This window comes from Eriocheir sinensis, chromosome 48 (assembly GCF_024679095.1).
Source record: "Eriocheir sinensis breed Jianghai 21 chromosome 48, ASM2467909v1, whole genome shotgun sequence".
Lineage (NCBI taxonomy): Eukaryota > Metazoa > Arthropoda > Malacostraca > Decapoda > Varunidae > Eriocheir > Eriocheir sinensis.
In genome coordinates, this window is record NC_066556.1 from 9,839,212 (window position 1) to 9,856,979 (window position 17,768).

General features: G+C 44.0%; 1 long non-coding RNA gene across 1 annotated transcript; it reads right to left on the minus strand.

Annotated features, from left to right (window-relative positions):
* Positions 1-11,898: 11,898 nt before the first annotated feature.
* Positions 11,899-17,367, minus strand: LOC126981577 (uncharacterized). The gene is made up of 3 exons (XR_007733994.1): positions 17,296-17,367; positions 16,750-16,828; positions 11,899-15,509 (listed from the first exon to the last, which is right to left on the minus strand). It is a non-coding gene; the product is annotated as an uncharacterized LOC126981577 (long non-coding RNA).
* Positions 17,368-17,768: the final 401 nt, after the last annotated feature.

Genomic DNA, 17,768 nt, shown 5'->3' on the forward strand with positions numbered 1-17,768 from the left:
TCTCTATACAACATCCTTCAATGCCTTTCAATTCTCCTTAGCAGAGGCAGGCCTTAATCCTCCCCTGATACCTCAAATACTCTTGACACAATCTCCATCCTCCGTCTCTACAGCATCCTTGAACGTTTCTCTAACGCATCCAGTAATCTTAGCCCCCTGACCCACATCCTGTCTTACCTAAGTGTACAGCATCCTTCTTTAAATTCTCCACTATATCTCAAATAAACTTACTAGCACCTGGACTCAAACCTAAGTTTCAAATCATTACATCTTTGAACCCTTATCTAACGAATCTAGCAATCCTATCTCCTTGACTCACTCCCTATCTCATATCCTTACACAGCATCCATTCTTCAATCCTCCACTATATCTCAAATAAACTTAGTAGCTCCTGGACTCAAACCTTCGTCTCAAATCATTACATCCTTGAACCCTTTATCTAACGCATCCAGTTATCCTATATCCTTGACTCACTTCCTATTTCGTATCCTTTCACAGCATCCATCCTTCAGTCCTTTTCTAGTGCCTCAAAAACACTTCGTTCCTTTACTCACACCTCCATCTTCCATCTCTACAACATCTTGGAACACTTATCTAACGCCTCCAGCAATCGTAATACACTGATTTAAACTCCATCTTATATCTACAAAGCATCCTTCAATCCTTCCCTTATACTTCAAATACTCTTAGTTCCTTTACTCAAACCTCCATATGTCATTGCTACTGCATCCTCCTATCCTTCCCTTATACCTCAGATATATTTTTAGTTCCATCTCTGCAGCAGCAACAGCATCCTTCAGTCCATCTCTAGCACTACACAACCTTTGCTATACCAGAGACCAGTTTGTTGTATTCCCCATGCAGAGAGAGGACACAGACTAACTCCCTTCCCCTCTCCTCTCTTGTCTCTCGTATCCCCTTCCACTTCTCAATTTCCTCACACAGCCTCCCTCCTCCTCGCCCTCCCTTCCTGCCTCTCCCTTCCCTTCCTCTCCATTCCGTCCAGTCAGAGTCTGCTCCCGAGGCTAACTCAGAACTGGGGGTCTTTGAAGGTTAACTAACTGCGCCAGAACTGTACCTGCAATATTTTGTCGCTAATTTACAGGACAAATATAAATCTGGAGAGTTTTTGAAGTCTGTGCTCGGACCTGCCGCACTAAATCCACCGTAGTTTTAATATATTCAGAGGCGGAGAGAGAGAGAGAGAGAGAGAGAGAGAGAGAGAGAGAGAGAGAGAGAGAGAGAGAGAGAGAGAGAGAGAGAGAGAGAGAGAGAGAGAGAGAGAGAGAGAGAGAGAGAGAGAGAGAGAGAGACATTGATCGTCGTCGAAAATTCCAAACATCAAACGTAACGAACGAGAGACATCAACATAAGGTTTCTCTCTCTCTCTCTCTCTCTCTTGATTCACAGTATGGGTTCACAAAGGGTAGGTCTTGCCTTACTAACCTGTTGTCCTTCTACACTAAATAATCGACTTAGTGTAGAAAGTAGTTAGAATGTAATCGGCTTAGTGGTAGGAAGCAGAGAGTGAAAATCAATGGTAAAAAATCTGAATGGGGCAGTGTTACGAGTGGAGTCCCACAAGGGTCGGTGCTGGGTCCTCTGCTTTTTATTATTTACATCAGTGACTTGGACACAGGAATTAGTAGTGATGTCAGTAAGTTCGCAGATGATACCAAGATCGGTAGAGTAATCCAGTCTGACAGGGACGCTAGCGTTCTCCAGGATGAGCTTGACAGACTATATGATTGGGCGGGGAAGTGGCAGATGGAATTCAATGTCGGGAAATGTAGCATTCTGAGTGTAGGTAGGAATAACCCCTCACACAATACTCCTTAAATGACACTCCTCTAAGCAGGTCTGGGCGTGAGAGAGACTTAGGAGTCCTAGTGAGCGCTGACCTCCGTCCTAGGGCTCAATGCATTCAGGCTAAAAATCGGGCAAACAGAGTACTTGGTTTCATCTCAAGGAGCGTAAGCAATAGGAGCGCTGAAGTCATCCTCAAACTTTACTTAGCACTAGTTAGACCTCATCTCGATTATGCAGTTCAGTTCTGGTCCCCCTACTATAGAATGGATATCAAGATGTTAGAATCTGTACAGAGGAGGATGACAAAGATGATTCAGGGGGTGAGAAACTTGCCTTATGAAGACAGGCTGAAGCAGTTAAATCTACACTCTCTAGAAAGGCGAAGGTTGCGAGGAGACTTGATCGAAGTCTATAAATGGGTGAAGGGCTTTAATAAAGGGGATGTCAATAAGATTTTGATAGTAAAAGAGCCAAGTAGGACGCGTAGCAATGGTTTTGAGATAGAATAATTCAGATTTAACAAAGACATAGGCAAAAAATTGGTTCACCAATAGAGTGGTGGACGAATGGAACAGGCTTGGGAGCCATGTTGTGGGTGTCAGTACCGTAGATGCATTCAAGAAGAGGTTAGATAAAGCCATGGATGGTGAGGTAAGGTGGGGTTGAGTGTACAGGAGCTGCCTTGTATAGGCCAACCGGCCTCTTGCAGACTCCTTACGTTCTTATGTTCTCTCTCTCTACTTTTCTGTCCTTCTATAATTTATCTTTTTCCCTTCTGCTTTTTTCCCTTTATTTTCTCTCCACTTCAGACAGTTTTCCTTTATTCTCTCTCTCTCACGTAGAATACACCTTGCATTTCTGGTCTCCTAATTACAAGAAAGACATTGAATTACTCGAAAGAGTACAGCGACGCGCGACGAAAATGATACCATCACTGAAAACGCAACCTTACGAAGAACAACTCAAACGACGCTTCACCTTGGAAATGAAACGACTGCGGGGAGACATGATACAAGTCTTCAAGTACCTGAACAAGTTCAGCAGCGTTGATCACTCCAAACTCTTCACTCTACAAACTAACCCGAGAACAAGAAACATTGGAAAAACCATTCAAGCAAAGAGATGCAGTACAGATATCGGCAGGAGTTATTTCTCGAGCAGAGTTGTTCCCTACTAGAACAGCCTTCCTGCAGCAGTAGTTAGCTCGGAAACAATCAGCTCCTTTAAGAATCTCATAGACCGTCACTTTGGTGTGTCGGGAGTGAGCTGAACATACACATGAGTAAGTAAAGAAGTGCTTTAATCCTTTCCGCAGGTCACTCCTGCGACTGGCGGATTGATTGAATCACTGAGAGCAGGCAGCCTCCCAATGAGCCAATAGGCATTCTGCTGCCTGTTTATCCGTGTTTCCATGTTTCCTGTTATGGCCACCCTCGCCAGTCACAACAGCGTCTGGTCGTCACCTGATCTACGTCACATCGCCGCGGCAAACGTTTCCTGATTAACATTTCCCGGCTACGTTTCCTCCACGTCCCTTATTGCCAAACATTTCGTCTCTCTCTCTCTCTCTCTCACACACACACACACACACACACACACTTTGATAAGGCTTTCGTAGTAGAGGTTGTGGTGTTAGTATTTCCCAAGAATAGTTTTATGAAAGAAGGATGGAAGCAAGGAATGTCATAAATGAAGATAGGTGAGAGGGATGGAAGGAAGGAAGGGATGCAAGAATGGACTCGATGAAGGTATGAAGGAAAAGATGTATAAGGTAAAGAAAGTAAGATAGAAAGGAAGGAATAGATGCAAAAAGAAAGGAAAACAGGAAGAAATGAAGAAGGTATTGATGAAGGTTTCGCTGTGCCATGAAAGTGAAAAACTCTCATGAGAATCCAACTAATCTGTGCTGTGGTCTTTGATATAGTCGTTATGAGAGCCGTAAGCGTTTGAGAATACGGCCCCACGTCCCTTCCCAGCCACTGTGTCCCTGTTATGCTACGGGGAGACAGGCTTGGCAGGAATCAGGGAGGGAGAGAGTGAGGGAGGGTTGGACGGAGGGAGAGAATGATAAGGGAGGAAGTGTTGATAAGGAGTTGAGAGAGAAGGAGAAAGGGATGCTGAGAGGATGAGAAAGGCATAAAAGGAGGGGGGAGAGAGAGAGAGAGAGAGAGAGAGAGAGAGAGAGAGAGAGAGAGAGAGAGAGAGAGAGAGAGAGAGAGAGAGAGAGAGAGAGAGAGAGAGAGAGAGAGAGAGAGAGAGAGAGAGAGAGAGAGAGAGAGAGAGAGAGAGAGAGAGAGAGAATGAGTAAGTACACGAACGTAGACAGGAAGAACGGTTTCGCACACACACACACACACACACACACACACACACACACACACACACACACACGCACAAAGAACGGAAAGAGATGGGGTGAGAAGGGAAGGAAGGAAGGAGAGAAGGAATGGGGGGAGTAGGGTGCATGTCCCCCTCCTCCTCCTCCTCCTCCTCCTCCTCTTCATCCTCCTCCTCCTCCTCCTCCTCGACTCTAGACTTATGGAGGCAGTTAGGAAGGGAAGGAAAAATATATAAATACTGTGAATAGTTTTCCTCCATCGCCCCAGCTCTGTCCTCTCCTTCCCTCTTCCATCCCGACGGCACTTAGCGAGATGTGTACGGGAGGAGGAGGAGGAGGAGGAGGAGGAGGAGGAAGTTATGCTTACTGCTCAATACCTCCTACTAACTGCTTTGCTACGCTTATTAGCAAGGAAACCCCAGAGCGTTGGAGAGAAAAGCTTGGAGAGAAGGGAGGAGGGAGGGAGAGGAGGAAGAGGGGGAGGACAAAGAGGTTATGTAAGGGACAGTGATGGAGAGGTGTGAGGAGGGAGAGAGGGAGGAAGAGGAAAGGGAGGAAGAGGAGGAGGTCGAAAAAGGGGCGGAGAGAGAGAGAGAGAGAGAGAGAGAGAGAGAGAGAGAGAGAGAGAGAGAGAGAGAGAGAGAGAGAGAGAGAGAGAGAGAGAGAGAGAGAGAGAGAGAGAGAGAGAGAGAGAGAGATATGACAAATTCTACCATTCTATCCATTTATCCACCTTTCCCTTCCTTTACTGTTCTCCTTCCATACTCGTTCTCCACCTTACTCTTCCACCTCCCTCTCCTCCACTACATCCCTCTCTTCTTCCATCTCCTCCAATTTCTCCTCCCATGGCCACTTCAATTCCTTCCCTTCCCATCGCTCTTCCATCCTCAATCCAATCTAACTTGGCAAATAGGCTCCTCCCCCTTCTCTGACACGTGTATACCATTGGCTAATATACAAGGAAGCCACGCCCATTCCTCAACGTAGACTGCTTGTGATTGGTGGATGCTGGGAAAGGTTAAATCTGATTGGTGGATTCAAGGTTCAAGTGTGTTGGGTTTATGTGCCAGTTTAGTCTGAATTAGGTGTTGAATTTCCTCTCTCTCTCTCTCTCTCTCTCTCTCTCTCCTGTCGTTATTCCCCTTCCTTCCTTCCATCATTCTTTCTCCACTTCCTTAACTTCTCTTCCCTCTTCCCCTTCCTCCTACAAATTCTTGCCTCCTCCTCCTCCTCCTCCTCTTCCTCCTCCTCCTCCTCCAGCCTTCCTTCCCTACCTCACCTCTTACCTCGTTTCTCTTTCCTGAAGTTTTGCCTTCACTCTCTCTCATTATTCAAAACCGAGCCCTTGTTTCCTCTAACTCTAGAAAGTGAGAAAATTATTGATCATTAGCGGAGAGAGAGAGAGAGAGAGAGAGAGAGAGAGAGAGAGAGAGAGAGAGAGAGAGAGAGAGAGAGAGAGAGAGAGAGAGAGAGAGAGAGAGAGAGAGAGAGAGAATATTCCCATCAAGGTCACAAGAAAGTCATAAATTCACTCAAGAAAAAAAAATTGTTGGATGAAATAATGATGCTTAGGAGGAGGAGGAGGAGGAGAAGGAGGAGGAAGAAGAAAAAGATGAGGGGGAGTAAAGAAAGAAAATGCATACGTACTTCCAAATCGATACGTCTGGAAAATACAATCATGAGCACACACACACACACACACACACACACACACACACACACACACACACACACACACACACACAGACACACACACATACAAAGGAGCCTCGAAAACAAAAGCAGGCCGCCGAGAAGCCAAACAGGAAACTCAAACACTGAACTGAAAAAAAAAAGAGGAAAGTAACAAAAGAAAGAAGAAACGAGCAAACAAACACAAGAGACAACCAGCGAAGTCTGTCTGGCCTGTTAGTGTGACGGGATGAAGGAAGAGGGAAGGAAGGAAGGAAGGAAGGAAGGATTGAAGGGAAGGGAGGGAGGAAGGATTGAAGGGAAGGGAGGGAGGAAGGATTGAAGGGAAGGGAGGGAGGAAGGATTGAAGGGAAGGGAGGGAGGAAGGATTGACGGGATGGGAGGGAGGACGGTTTGAAGGGAAGGGAGGGAGGAAGGATTGAAGGGAAGGGAGGGAGGAAGGATTGAAGGGAATGGAGGGAGGAAGGATTGAAGAGAACGGAGGGTGGAAGGATTGAAGGGAAGGGAGGGAGGAGGGATTGAAGGGAAGGGAGGGTGGAAGGATTGAAGGAAGGGTGGGAGGTAGGATTGAAGGGAAGGGAGGGAGGAAGGATTGAAGGGAAGGGAGGGAGGAAGGATTGAAGAGAAGAAAGGGAGGAAGGATTGAAGGGAAGGGTGGGAGGAAGGATTGAAGGGAAGGGTGGAGGAAGGATTGAAGGAAGGGTGGGAGGAAGGATTGAAGGGAAGGGAGGGAGGAAGGATTGAAGGGAAGGGAGGGAGGAAGGATTGAAGGGAATGGAGGGAGGAAGGAGTGAAGGGAAGGGAGGGTGGAAGGATTGAAGGGAAGGGAGGAAGGAAGGATTGAAGAGAAGGAAGGGAGGAAGGATTGAAGAGAAGAAAGGGAGGAAGGATTGAAGGGAAGGGAGGGAGGAAGGATTGAAGGGAATGGAGGGAGGAAGGATTGAAGAGAACGGAGGTGGAAGGATTGAAGGAAGGGAGGGAGGAGGATTGAAGGAAGGAGGTGGAAGGATTGAAGGAAGGAGGAGGAAGGATTGATGGGACGGGTGGGAGTAAGGATTGAAGGGAAGGGAGGGAGGAAGGATTGAAGGGAAGGGAGGGAGGAAGGATTGAAGAGAAGAAAGGGAGGAAGGATTGAATGGAAGGGTGGGAGGAAGGATTGAAGGGAAGGTGGAGGAAGGATTGAAGGAAGGGTGGGAGGAAGGATTGAAGGGAAGGGTGGGAGGAAGGATTGAAGGGAAGGGAGGGAGGAAGGATTGAAGGGAAGGGAGGGAGGAAGGATTGAAGGGAAGGGAGGGAGGAAGGATTGAAGGGAAGGGAGGGAGGAAGGATTGAAGGGAAGGGAGGGAGGAAGGATTGAAGGGAAGGGAGGGAGGAAGCATTGAAGGGAAGGGAGGTAGGAAGGATTGAAGGGAAGGGAGGAAGGATTGAAGGGAAGGAGGAGGAAGGATTGAAGGGAAGGGAGGAAGGAAGGATTGAAGGGAAGGGAGGGAGGAAGGATTGAAGGGAAGGGAGGGAGGAAGGATTGAAGGGAAGGGAGGGAGGAAGGAATGAGGGAGGGTAGGAAAGATGGAGGGAGTGAGGAGGGGGGGTGGGAAGAAGGGTAGGTGGAAGGGAAGGAGGGATGGAGAAAGGGATGAAGACAGGAAGGAAGGAGAAACTGAATGAATGAATATAGGAAGGAAGGAAAATGGAAGGAAAGAAGGAAGGGAAAGAGGGTGTTAGTGAGGGAACAAAGGAAGGAAGGAAAGAAGGAAGGAAGGAGAAAGAGAAAAAAGTGCAAAACCATAGGAAAGAAGGAAGAAAGGAAGGGATGGGAGGAGAAGGGAGAAAGTTATGCAGGAAGACAGGAGAGAGAGAAAAGAAGAGAAATAAAGAAGGAAGGAGGGATGGAAGGAAAGAATGATATAAATGAAGGAATGTAGGAGGGGAGGAAGGAAGGATTGCAAGAATGTAAAGAATGAAGGAATGAAAGAAGAAGTGAATGATTTAAATAAAGGATGGAATGGATGCAAGACGAAAAGTAGGTAGGAAAGAAGAATTGAATAAAGTCGAGAAAGGAGGAAAGGAAGGAATAGATGCCGCCCCCCCCAAAAAAAAAAAAAAAAAAAACGAAAGGAAGGAAGAAATTAAGAAAGTACTGGAAGAAATATAAGAAGGAGAATGGAAAGATATGAACGGAAGAAGAATGGAAGAAAGGAAAGAAGGAAGGTAGAAAGGAAGAAATGAATAGGTTGAGAAAATAAAAATAGGTAAAGGAAGAGAACAGCAGAGGAGAGAAATTCCGAGAGGTTGTGTACTGAAAATATTCCTCGAGTCTGCTGCTTTCATTACCATTTTGTTACGTGTGTTATTTTTATCATTATTATTTTTATTGCAGTGGAAGAAGGAGCAACAGAAACAATGACAGTAGTGGTAATAGTAGTAGTAGTAGTAGTAGTAGTTAGTCGGCTATTGTTATGGTTGCAAAATGATAGAACAAAAGAGAAAGGAGGAGGAAGAGGAGGAGGAGGAGGAGGGAGAGGAGGAGGAAGACGAGGAGGAGGGGAGACCTGTGTTGACTTCCCTCGTTACTCAGCAGGTAAACAGGGTCCTGACGGGTGGGTAGGAAGACAGGAGGAGGAGGAGGAGGAGGAGGGATTGGAAAGGAAGAGGAATAGGTGAAGGAGGAGGAGGACGGAGAGGAGGGGATCGAGGAGGAGGAGGAGAAGGGAGGAGAACTGAGGAAAGGAGGGGAAATAGGAGACGGAACATAAAGAAGAAGAACAGGGAGACGAAGAAGGAAGAGAAGGGAAAGGAGGAGGGTGAAACAGCAGTGGAGGGAAAGGAGAAGGAAGAGGAAAAATAGGAATAGAAGGAGGAAGGAAAGGAGGAAATAACGGAAGAAAAGACGAAAGAAATGGAACGGCTAAGAGTAAGAAGGGGAGGAGGAGAAAGAGGGTGTGGTAGAGAATAACGATGATGATGATGATGGGGAGGAGGAAAATGAGGAGACAAGAAGATGGAAGACGAGGAAAATGAAGCATATGTATGAAGCGAGGAAGAAAAATACAGAAAATAAAAGTAGCCCACAATGTTAAACTATACGAGAAGAAAATACACGTGAAAGAAGAAAATTTAATACAACACAGAGAGGAAAATTTAATACTCTGATGAACCTTCCTCCTCCCACAACAAACCACCACCAACAACAACAACAACAGCAATATGAACAAAGAAGAAAACAAAGACAACAGAAAACCAAAACAAAACAGGAAAGACTAATTTAAACTTATGTCTCGAGTCAGTAATTCCACACTTTTTGATAAGGGTGTGAGAGAGAGAGAGAGAGAGAGAGAGAGAGAGAGAGAGAGAGAGAGAGAGAGAGAGAGAGAGAGAGAGAGAGAGAGAGAGAGAGAGAGAGAGAGAGAGAGAGAGAGAGAGAGAGAGAGAGAGAGAGAGAGAGAGAGAGAGAGAGAGAGAGAGAGAGAGAGAGAGAGAGAGAGAGAGAGAGAGAGAGAGAGAGAGAGTGTGTGTGATCATGCATATGCAACACCCTGGTCTTGATCAAACACCTTAGCTATTTATTGCCCAACCCAAACACGGCCTGCTTATCACTGGCTGTTGTGGAGGGGGGGGGGGAGGGGAGGGGGGGAGGGAGAGGGAGGGGAAGAAAGAGGGAAAAGGACAGGGAGGACAGAGGGGCACAGAGGCAGGAAAATGGATGGTTACAGGAGCGAAAGAATGAATAAGGAGAGTGGATGTTTTGAGACGGGGAGGAGAGGGAGAAAAAGAGGGAGAGGGGAAGGGGAAAAGAGTGTAAAGGACTGAGAGAGGAAAAGAAAGGCGACATGAACGGACGAACGAGAGGAGAGAGTGGGAGAGGGGGAGAGGGGGAGGATGAAAGTGGGTAAAGAACTGGGAGAGGAAAGGAAAGGCGACATGAACGGACGAACGAGAGGAGAGAGTGGGAGAGGGGGAGAGGGGGAGGATGAAAGTGGGTAAAGAACTGGGAGAGGAAAGGAAAGGCGACATGAACGGACGAACGAGAGGAGAGAGTGGGAGAGGGGAGAGGGGGAGGGGGGGAGGGAGACGGAAGAAGGAGAAGGACAGGCAGGATAGAGAATGGCATACAGGGAGGAAAGTGACGGTTACGTGGAGGAAAGAACAAACAGGGATAGGGAGTGATTGAGAGGGAAAGGGAGAGAGGAGAGTCAAAGGGAGAGACGGAGGGAGGAAGAGGGAAAATGACACAGAACGAAAAGAGACGGTTACATGGAGGGAAAGAATGGCGAGGGAGAAAAGGAGATGGACAGGAGAGAGAGAGGGAGGGAGCAAGGGAGAAAAGGATAGGGAGAGGCAAAAGGAGAGGAAAAGGAAAGCTCAAATAAGCGGAACAACGGATGAACATGAGCAGATACGAGGAAGAGAGGGAGAGAGAGAGTGGACATAGACAAAGAAAGGAAATAAGATAGAGAACAGAAGGATATTTAAACAAGAGAATTTCAATTGGCAGTGATGGGGAGAGGGATGGTAGAGAAATAAGGAAGGACAAATGAATGGGAGATATCGAGACAAAAGAAAGAGCTAAGAATGATTATGAAAAGGAAGAGAATGAAACATGATAAAAAAAAGTGGAATAAATGGGTAAGTGACAGACGGGTACGAAGGTTCCATAAACGGGAGAATGAAAGAGGATAAGGAAAGATACGAGGAAGAGAGGGATAGGAGAAAGAGAACAAGCACAGGGAACACACACACACACACACACACACACACACACACACACACACACACACACACACACACACACACACACACACACACACACACACACACAATAGAAAAAATATGAAATACAAACAGAGAAGAGAACACGAAATGACCGAGGAGGAGGAGGAGGAGGAAATGAACGAAGGTAGTTTACGTATTCAATTACTTCACGTATTTGTTGAGGCGTCTTCCATTTATTTCCTTCCCTTATCTGTTATTTTTTTCCTTCTTTTCATTTCGTCTTTCGTAAATAATATTCGTTCCCTACTTATCAATATTTCTTATCTGGCGAATTCGACGTCGCAATCATTTTTACCAGGAAGTGTTATCAGTATAAAGAAATAAGTTAGTACGTGTGTGTGTGTGTGTGTGTGTGTGTGTGTGTGTGTGTGTGTGTGTGTGTGTGTGTGTGTGTTCCTAATTTGCATTCCCAGTATTTGGAATTGAACTTCGTGTAAAATTCAGTTGATAATGACTTCATAATGATGCTGTCGATGATGCTAATAATAATAATAATAATAATAATAATAATAATAATAATAATAATAATAATAATAATAATAATAATAATAATAATAATAATAATAATAATAATAATAATAATAATAATAATAATAATAATAATAATAATAATAATAATGATAATAATGGAGAGAAGGAGGAGGAGGAGGAGAAAAAAAGAGGTGAATGAGGAGAAGCAGGAGTAGGAGGAGGAAGAAGAGGAGGAGGAAGAAGAGGAGGAGGAGGAGGAGGAGGAGGAGGAGGGAACGGAGATGACAGGAGAGAGAGGGGGAGAAAACAAACGAGGAAGTAAAGAAAGGAAGGAGAATGGAGGAGATGGGAGGTGGAAAATGAAGAGTAAATAAAATGTATGAAATATGAGGGATAAAAAAAGACAACGAAAGAGAGGACGAAGCAAATGGAGAGAAGAGAAGGGCGAGGGAGGAGGAGAGATGAAGGAGGGAGGAGGAGGAGGAGGACGAGGAGGAGGAGGAAGAGGAGGAAGTAGTGTAGAAGAGAGAAACGAAGTGACAGGAGGCAATAGAGCGAGAGAGAGAGAGAGAGAGAGAGAGAGAGAGAGAGAGAGAGAGAGAGAGAGAGAGAGAGAGAGAGAGAGAGAGAGAGAGAGAGAGAGAGAGAGAGAGAGAGAGATAGATAGAGAGAGAGAGAGAGAGAGAGAGAGAGAGAGAGAGAGAGAGAGAGAGAGAGAGAGAGAGAGAGAGAGAGAGAGAGAGAGAGAGAGAGAGAGAGAGAGAGAGAGAGAGAGAGAGAGAGAGAGAGAGAGAGAAAACTGCATTGATTTACCCCACTGAACTAATTTGAAAAGAAGTAAAAAAGAAACAAATTAAAAGAGAAACGATACGAATAATATTAAAATGAAAGCCAAATCAACGTAAAAAATAACCAAATGATCATCGTATTGGTGTGGTGGGAAAGCTCAAAGATAAAAAAAAAATATATGAATAAACAAATAAATAAACAAATAAAAAAAATGTATCTGTATATGTTTCCTTTCCATTAATATTCTCAGCCGCTATTACATTTCATTCCTGTTCCATTCCTATTCGAGTATATATATATATTTTTCCACACCCAATTTCCTTTATTTTTTTCCTCTCTCACTCGCTCTGGTTCGCTCTCTCGCACCTGTATTTTTTTTCTCTCCCTCGGTTGCTGTATACCTGGAAGTGTGAATATCATCTAAATAAATGAGACCAACCACCAGGGCGTGTTTGTAGGGGCGGGCGGGCGGGAAGGGCAAACTAGGGATAATTTTATGGATCTCGTATTATGCGGGAAAATGAGGCCGCGCGACCCTTCTCTCCTAACGCCCCTGCTTACTTACTGTTCTCCCGCCGCCCTAAGTTTGTTTTCGAGGGGGTGTGGAGGTGTGCTGGTGTGGTAATGAATGTGCGTGTCGGTGGTGGTGGTGGGTGGTGGTGGATATTGGTGGTTATGGTGCTAATTGTGGTGATATATTTGGTGGGATAGATACGTAGTGGTAAGTGTTCATGGTGGTGATGTTAGTGGTCAGTGGTTAGTGTTTGTGGTGGTGAGGGTGAGTGGTGGTTGAGGTGATGGTGGTAGTGGTGGTGGTGGTGTTGAAGAGATACCTTATAAAAACTAGAGAATTTAGAACTAGACTCAAACAATTTGCTCAACGAATTGTTTATGCTGCATCATTCGTATTATTATTATTATTGTTATTATTATTATTATTATTATTATTATTATTATTATTATTATTATTATTATTATTATTATTATTATTATTATTATTATTTTTATTATTGTTATCATTATCATCGTCCTTATCATTATTATTAGCATCAACGGCATCAACATTAATATTTGCATGATATATAAAACAAAGTATTCAAATGTTACTTTTTTGTGGCTTATCAAATAATAGTCAATGTGTTTCCTTCACGTTTTTCGAAGCTAATGTGAAAATTATGGCGTGCAAGTGACGTATGAAGAAAGAAATATCTCAAAAATACAAATAGATTTAATAGCGTCCTTTTAGCATCGTCTTTTCGCGGCAGCAGTGATTTTGTGGGAGCTACTATAAGCCTTCGTCCAGTCCCTTGGTCAGTCTTTATCCAGTAAAAACAGGCGCGAGGGAAGGAGCGTGAGGCGGGTGAGAAAGTGGCGGCAGCGGCCCACTCTACTCGCCTCGCCGTCCGTCCCTCCGCCAGTCAGCCGCGCGATAGTGTCTTGAGCTGAGCCTCGCGCCGCCCGGGTCTCTTGGGCGTCGGACACGAATCATCCCCTTGAACAGGCCGCCGACCCGCCGCTCGACGCCCCAATACAAGATAAAGAAGCCACTGTCGCTCACACACTGATTGCGGAACGCGGCGAGAGGCGGTTTTTGTGGGTGGAAGGGAGGCGGGACAGATTCTTTTCTCACGTTAAGGATCCTGAACAGAGGCGTTGTTTTTTGTGTAGGGGGACAAACTCTTTTCTTACGTTAATATATCTTTTGTAGAGGGTGACTTTTCTTACTGTTACGTATATCTTTCTTTAGTAAATCGTCACCGCAGTACTGGATGTAAATAAACTGTCACACACACATTGATTACACAACACTTACTTTCGCCACTTATTGAAAGGAACATTATTAATTTTCCTTTAACCCACGTGTTTCTTTATTAATCAGTACGATGTCTCTGTACAAGTCAAACGAGCCACTATCGCACACACATTAACTGATTGAGTATTAATTTCCTTCGCAACGTCTGTTAAACTGATAAACTCTACGCGTCTTACACGACTCATTTCATTACTGATTCATTCATCTTCATTCACTACTCTTCGCCTGAACTCTGAGTAAAAATAGAAAACTACAACGGTGCCCTTTTCTAGCATACAAAACTATGCTCCTTCAATCTTATCTCCTATTTATTTGTCCTCTTATCTTCCTTGCAATCGTTATTCAATACTGGTTTTATTTTCATTCCTCGATGGGACACTGAGTATAATTATAAAAAAAATACAATGGTCCCCTTGTCCAACATTTCACACTGGATCTCTTCATTCCCACCTTGCATCCTTTTGTCTCTTTATCTCCTATTCAATCGTCTATCTCATGTCTTTTTTGTTTTATCGCTACTCTTCGTCTGGTCACTCTAAGTACCGTAGTAATAAAAATACATATAATGGCGCAGTCTATCAACTCAAATTACATCCTTTTCCGTCCTATCTACCATTACTTCGTCCTTTCCTTGCTCAAGTTTCTTTCCTCTTTGTCTCCACATCATGCGTAGAGAGAAGAAATAGTGTTTACTTTGTTTACTTTTACTCTTTTAAGTTATTTTACTACATCCGATCCGCCTTGCTTTCCCCCTTCTGTTTATCGCTACAAATATTATGAGTGGAAAAAATATATGCTTCATTTTTCTAGGCTCTTTCTTACATTTCTACCGTCTTGTCTTGGAGTCTTTTGTTCATTTCTTAGTCTTCCTTTTCCTCTCTCTTTATCTTTCTCCTCTCATTCTCTTCATTTTTTAATCTCCATTCTTCCCTTCCTTGCTCTTTCTTTTCCTCTTCCTTTCGTCAAAACGCATCATATATAAGTAAAATAATCCCCCCAGGTCAGTTACAGGTGTTTACGATCGTGAAATCGATTAAGAAACAAGAAAAAAAAGACGGCTAACATCAAGTACTTTCTTCGAAACAGATACCAAATCCTTCGCTTCAGAAACACAATATATTACAGAACACACACCTGAAACACAAGCCAAAGAATCACATGAAATAGAAGGAATATACGAGGAACACACAACTACAAACTCTTTCTACCAACGATCCAGTGTGGTTGCATGGATGGCTAGCGAATCGTTCAAGTTTTGTGGTCATTCAGTATTGAGCAAGACAACAACAGGTTCTTCTTGGCTGGTTCAAAGTGACACAACTAACACATAAGGGACATCCATCCAAAGGGCAGTACAAAGGCTACACTCCATACAGTACTTGAAGGGGCGTTTCTAAAGGGCAATCGAGGGGGAAAATCCTAAAGGTGGGTGATACTCCAGAGGGAAGGATACGCCAAAAGATACGTTAAGGGATATATACACTCCTACGGACACTCCACAGGGACTCCAAAGGGTGGTACAAAGGGTCAAGGGAGGCGGGTAAGGGGACAGAAGGGACAGAAGTACACACGTGCGTTTCCTACCTGGCTGGGGCCGCGCCTTAACGAGCTGGGATTGCTGGTCTGAAACGGAGGTGCGGCGGTAATATGGCCCCGAAAAGTGCTTCACGAACTCCGAAGCGCTTAAATTGGAGTGGCCTGAGTGGAGGTGGAGTGGTGGTGGAGTGGTGGTGAGGTGGTGGTGGTGTTCTTGAGGTGGCCGTCTTGAGTGGTGGGGATTATGTTTCCTCCATTGTCTTTGATTTTCTTTTTTGTTTTCCATTTTTTCTTTTGAGTTGGGGAGTGAGTGAGTGAGTGAGTCTCAAGTTTAGAGTTCTTTTGACTTGTTATCATTACTTTCTCACTCTTACTTTTTCTTCTACCCAAAATAGTTGAGCCGGGGAGGCAGGTAGGTAGGTAAGTAGGTGAGTAGGCAGGTGAGTAAGTAGGTAGTAGGTAGGTGAGTACTGAGGGCTGAAAATGTTGGTCTAAGGGGAGGCAGACTGCGAGGGGGAAAACTCGTCTTGTAAGGAAAAAATTGTTTCGTATTTTGCTTCTTCTTCTTCACTAAGCCGAAGGGTGTCTAGACTATAAAACTAAGTAAGTCTCTGTCTAGATAATAATAATACCGAGGAGAAGTGTGGCCTATATTCCCGTACACATAAAAATATATTCTATCCACTACGTCATCCACTACAGGTAAGGCACGTAAAATAGTTTGTACATTCATTAGCACCACCGTTGATGTGACAAAATAGAGTTCAATCCATGAGAACTTTGGTGTAAAACGGAGGAGAAAATGCTGTATATATCTTTAAACACAAGTACGTGAGGGTGTTAAGACATTACAGATTAAAAAAAGGGGCGAATGGTGGGAGTGACCCCGAACTAATCTTACTTACACATACATACGAAAAAAGACATACACAAAAAGGTAGTGATTTAAATTGGAAAACAGAACCTTAACCACAACAAGTATAAGAAAATCAGTAAAGGAAAAATCAGACGTAAGTAAACTCGTAGTAAAGATAAAATCGTTGAAAAATAAGGAATCAAGGAAGTAAGGAAGACGAAAAGGGACGTCTTGGAAACTAAGAGAGAAATGGGTGGGCTGGGCATGTTCGCCAGTTTGTACGCAGAGCTCCAATTCGTACTCACACCAAGAGAGAAAAAAAACACTTCAGAAAACTTATATGAGGTCTGGAAATAAAATAATGTCAAAATAAGTATGATGACTAACATTTATTCTGTCAGTAATTCATTTTTATTCCTCTAAGTCAAAATTCCTGAGTAGATATGTTTACCTGAATGAATAAAAATGAACTAATGGCAATATAAACGTCTGGGAATCAATATTTACTTCAACAATACTAAATTTCCATACCTCAAGAAGCCTTTTTTTCTATTCTGATGTGAGTACTAAATGGAAAAGCTCCGTGCAAATTGGTTAACATGCCCATTGATATAGATAAAAACAGGTGCACTAAAGAAGAGATGATGAAGTAGAGGGGAGCGAGGAGACACTCACCAGTCCCCGCTTGTCTTGGCCACATTGGGACGTTTGCGACCGATCTGGTGTGGCTTCGGTTCGGCCACCAGGTTGACATCTGCAACAAATGCCAACAAGAGGTCACAAAAACAGGCACGACCCCAAAACTCTTCAAACAAAAAAATAAAAATGATGTAAAAATTGATTGATGAAAGGAAAAAGAAAAATGTCATATGGGTGGGCAGGGTTGTAAGGGTGAGGAGTATACAGATTCTTTGGCCCGAAAATGACAGGCTGTTGAAAATGTTTAACACCTTCTGCATATTTTTGTATTTTTTTCTGTATCTGTTCTGTCTCTGTCTCTCTCTCTAGTGGCTTAAAGATAGCTAGTGGCTGTGGAAAATACGGTTACATCAGTAGTATAAAAAACGGTCTGAATGACAGTATGGCACACATGAAGTAGCTACAATCTGGTCTACAAAGGAGGGCGAGGAGAGGTGTGTACAAAAATTCAGTTTGGCGTCTGGCGGCTCTAGACAACGAGTTAGTGAGACTAGTGACGGGACATGCAAGACCGGGCATTACTTTGCAACATGGTATTTATTGCAGGCTGGCAGCGGCGGGAGAAGCGGTGTTTGACGTCATCTCGGGCTGGAAAGACAAGAAGTGACATAAACACAGATTAGATGTTACTGGGTGTGCTGGCGTGTCGGTGTGGTGTTGTGTGTCAGTGGTGTTAGTGTGCGTGCACGTGCCCAGCCTAGTGTACACGGGCCGGTGTGGCGGTGAGGGGAGGCACACGGCAGCCGAGTGATGCATGGACAAACACACACACACACATATAGGGAGGCGTGTACACTAAGCGTTGCATGTGACACAAATTAAGCACAAGGTGAGTAAATAATGTGCACACAAAGGTTAATAAACATGAGGTGAAGGTAAACAAGGCCTTAATTAAGTGTGAAAAACAATATATAATCACAAACACATGGATATATATATATATATATATATATATATATATATATATATATATATATATATATATATATATATAT